The sequence below is a fragment of the Telmatherina bonti genome (genome assembly GCF_933228915.1).
Source record: "Telmatherina bonti genome assembly, chromosome: 7".
NCBI lineage: Eukaryota > Metazoa > Chordata > Actinopteri > Atheriniformes > Telmatherinidae > Telmatherina > Telmatherina bonti.
The window spans coordinates 4,256,471-4,260,812 of record NC_136625.1 but is presented as its reverse complement, the minus strand read 5'-3'; the positions used below and the strand labels follow the sequence as shown (position 1 = coordinate 4,260,812).

General features: G+C 46.8%; 1 gene segment (V, D, J or C); it reads right to left on the bottom strand.

The window, feature by feature from the left end:
* Positions 1-2,667: 2,667 nt before the first annotated feature.
* Positions 2,668-3,143, bottom strand: LOC306758089 (T cell receptor alpha variable 38-2/delta variable 8-like). The segment is given in 2 exons: positions 3,098-3,143; positions 2,668-3,008 (listed from the first exon to the last, which is right to left on the bottom strand).
* Between the last annotated feature and the right edge of the window lie 1,199 nt (positions 3,144-4,342).

Here is a 4,342-nt window from a genome sequence, read left to right as displayed (position 1 = left end):
TTGCCAAATGCAGCAGCTTGTTGTGTCACATGAGGACTCACACCGGGAACAGGATGTATTCCTGTAAAACATGCGGAAAAAGCTTCAACGGAAGCAGCCACCTGGTGCGCCACATGAGGACGCACACCGGCGAGAAGCCGTACGCCTGCGACATGTGTGGAAAGCAGTTCAGTCAGAACAGCAACGTGTTGCGTCACATGAGGACTCACCGCTGAGGCGGCACGCGGCGCTTCCGCCTGCAGGCTGTGGAGGTCGAAGCCGCCGGAGCTTCTAAATCTGCCCTGTGACCGACTGGAAACCAGTTCAAACTGGAAAACAGCGTAAAGCTGGTGAGATGTGCTTAAACCAACGAAGAAGAATAACGACGAAGAATTCTGCACATAGTTTTAATATGTTCCTCCTGATTAAGTTTCTTTATGTAGCACCAGATATATACACTACTCACAAAAAGTTAGGGATATTTGGCTTTCAGGTGAAATTTATGGAAAATACAATATGTTCATGCTACAGTGATATAATATCATAAAAGTAAGACATTTAAGTAGAAGGATGCACTACTGATTTCCTCATCTCAAAAAATTCATTCAACACAAAAGGTAACAACAATGGTAGTTACACCACAACAAAAAATGTGAACGTCTCAATATCTGGTCATGTGCCCTTGAGCATCAATTACAGCTTGACAACGACGTCTCATGCTGTTCACAAGGCAACTTATTGCCTGCTGAGGCATGGCATCCCACTCTTCTTGAAGGGCAGCCCTCAGGTCATTGAGGTTCTGGGGTGCAGGGTCTCGAGCCTCTACACGACGGCTCAGCTGATCCCACAGGTTTTCAATGGGATTCAGGTCTGGAGAGAGTGCAGGCCGTTCCATTTGAGGTACACCAGTCTCCAACAGCCGTTCCCTGATGATGCGGCCTCGATGAGCAGGAGCATTGTCGTCCATGAAGATGAAATTAGGCCTGTGCTGTTCATGTAGGGGCACAATCACTGGATTAATGATGTTATTCAGGTAGTATGGGCTTGTCACTGTAGCATTCACAAAGTGTAGGGCAGTTCTGTACCAAGTGGACACCCCTGCCCACACTGTAACACCGCCACCACCAAAAGCTGGCCTGGTGACAACAGTGGCTGATGCATAGCGCTCTCCCTGACGTCTCCAACATCGTTGCCGGCCATCATTTCTTCTCAGTGTGAATCGACTTTCATCAGAGAACAGCACTGAGGCCCACTGGTTCCTCGTCCAGCGTAAATGCTCCCTGGCCCATGCAAGACGATGATGCCTGTGCCTGGTGGTGTGGTCAGGTACCCGTGCAGGTCGTCTAGCACGCAGACCACGCTGATGGAAACGGTTTGGAATGGTCTGACGTGACACTTGGGTGCCTCTCACCTCTCTTAAACGTGCCTGGAGTTGAGTGGCATTCATCATCCGGTTTCTCAGGGCAGTGTTCACAATGTAGCGGTCATCAGCACGGGATGTGGCCAAAGGACGTCCACTTCTAGGCCTTTCTGTGACTCTTCCAGTCTCTCCATATCTCTGTTGCAACCTGCTGATGACACTCTGTGACACTCCAAGCTCAGTGGCCACTTCTGTCTGAGAACGTCCTGTTTGAAGCATCGCAATGGCAAGGGACTGTTGTTCCATTGTTAGGTGTCGTCTTGGTCTCATGATGTCAAAATGTGAACAGCATGATGAGGACAACTGTTTAAACACCAGCTCTAATTGAACCAGGACATTTATTGGTCAATTCAAGGATCACACACCTGCTGTGATTTTTGCCGTTAAGCTCCTTGTTAGAGAACAGCAACTTGTGCAAAATTTATTGAAACATTTAACAGTTGGACATGTGCATTTAAAAGCTTAGAGAAGATCACATTAAGTTCACCTGTACAGGTTTGAATGCATTTTAGGCTTGTTGTGAAGTTTCACCCAAAAGCTGAATATCCCTAACTTTTTGTGAGTAGTGTATTTTGCATAGATAGAATAGTTCAGAAAGCTTGCTTTAGTAGATTCATGCATGAAACTAAATGTTCTGTTCAAGGCCTGTTTCAGCTTCGACTGTTATCTCCAAGCTCACAGTTGTTCTGACTAGTGCTGCCAGGCAGAGGTTGTTTGTGTATGCCTAAAGATCGCTGTGACACCCTGAGGAGGGGCAGAGCTCTCCAGACCTCTCCCAACATCTGGGCATTGTCAATAAACTGGACGGAACATGGCTGGTCGCTAGATTTATTTCTCATCAGATAAATTCCACGACAGCCGGTTCCACCGATATGGGGCGTCCAGCAACAGCAGTTCTGCTTTCTACCCGAGTCCATGGAGCAAACCTTGTGTCTGAGGAGCGGAGGGACGTCCCGCGGCGCCCGTTTAGTCGCTAAAAGAACCTGAAACCGTTCCAGCCGCCATGTTGGAACCAAACGGCTGCTTTACGTCTGGAAGTGATGCAACACAAGAGGAGGAGAATTCTCATTTATTTATTCACTTCTTTTTCTCTTCATCTCATTTCTGCAGGGTGCTCTTTAATGATGCAGCAGAAACTCTGTTTACTTTCTTTCCACCTGAACAAAGAAGCCAGACTGAATCCTGACAAACCATAGAAGTGGAACAGTGTGTGAGGCCCTCTAGTGGACGTTGTGGAGTATTGCATTGTCTTTGCTCCAAAGGTTTTTCTACAGAGTTTTGCTGTTTCCTGTCACTGTGGGCCGCAGAGCACAGTAGTACACAGCAGAGTCAGACAGCTGAAGCTTCTGGATCTTCAGAGGAACTGATCTGCGGCTGGAATCCAGCCTTGAAGAAAATCTCTCCTTGAACTCTTCTTCAGTGTTTCCATCATCCAGTCTGACTCGCATCAGGATGAATCTGGGGCCGTTGTCTCCATCCTGTCTGTACCAGTAAAGGTAATGACTGGGTGAACTGGTGTTGTAGAGACAGCTGAGAGTTGCTGTCTGTCCTTCAGCAGCAGCCACGTCTCCTTCTGCTTGCAGGACGTTGTCCGTTTGTCCTCTGCATTCTGTAAAACACAACAAACAGCATCAGTGTGCAGATAAAGAATCACGTCAGTGTTGGACTGATATGAAAGAAACAGCGTTGTGTTCATACCAAGACACACAGCAGCCAGCAGCACCGACATGAACAGAGACCTCATTTCTGCAGTGATGAGGAACTGGGAGCTGCAGCAGGTAGAGAGGAGGCTTCACCGCTCTGATTGGTCCTCCTGCCTTAGGAGGCGGAGCCTCGTCTCTGTGACGTCTGTTATTAGCCGACAGCATGGTTTCCTGCTGCGCAGCGTTGCTTCTTCTCATCTCCTTGTTTCACCAGAAAGTTCAGGATCTGATTTCTAAAACTAAACTTGATGCTGAGCTGAAATCTTTCTGCGCTTTTAATGTGAAACTCCAGCAGGATGAAGAAATAAACTGCTTCCTTGTTCAGGTTTTGGAGGCAAACAAGATCAATAATAAATAGATTAAATCTCAAAGTTTGAATCGATTATATGAGTTTAAATAAATGTCTTTATAAAGTGGAAATAAATTTACTTTTCATCAGTTAATATGACTTCTCAACATTATTATAATTAATCTGTGTGGATTTAGGAGTTAACTCTGACGGACATCTCCGACATCATAAACCTGAAACTTCCTCTCCTGCTGATATGATTGTCGGGGGGATTACAACATGCCAAGCCAACTTTATTCATAAAACACCTCCAGCTAGCTGCTGCTGAACATGAAATAATTTACATATAAAACAAAGACAAAGTGGATGATGGAAACGCTCCAGGTCGCCACGCAGCTCTGGTCACGCCGAGCTTCAATCTGTCCTCCTGGTTTAAAGACAATAAAACCCAGAAGCGACTTCTGGTTGGTTTCAACGTTTCGCTCCGTTTCAGACAGTTGTCTGTCTGTTGGCCGACGCCACCATCACGTCCTGCGGGTCAAAGTTCTTAAAGTCTAAACTTCCAGAATTCTCCGCTGGGTTGGGAAGTTATTGAACCGCCGGAACAAACCTGCCGAACTCGATCTGATGAAAGAAACATTTTCTCCAGTAAGACGCTCCAAACCGACCAGGACGGACTAAAATATCAACCTTACGATTCCAAACCGGCTGAGATCTACAGAGGAGGTCTTCATCACATGACGGAGAAGTTCGGTTCTGTCGCTTCGGAAAAACAAGAAATTCTATGAAACAAAACCGAACGTGCACGGAGCCGGTGCCGATTGCTGAAGAAACTCTTCCTGCTGCATCATTTCCATTTTCCATCTATGCTTCAGACGAGTTTTCAGCCGGATGGAAGGTCTCATCCCCGGAATGGAGGCGGATGTCTCCGTCTCCAGGATGGATGAAGCG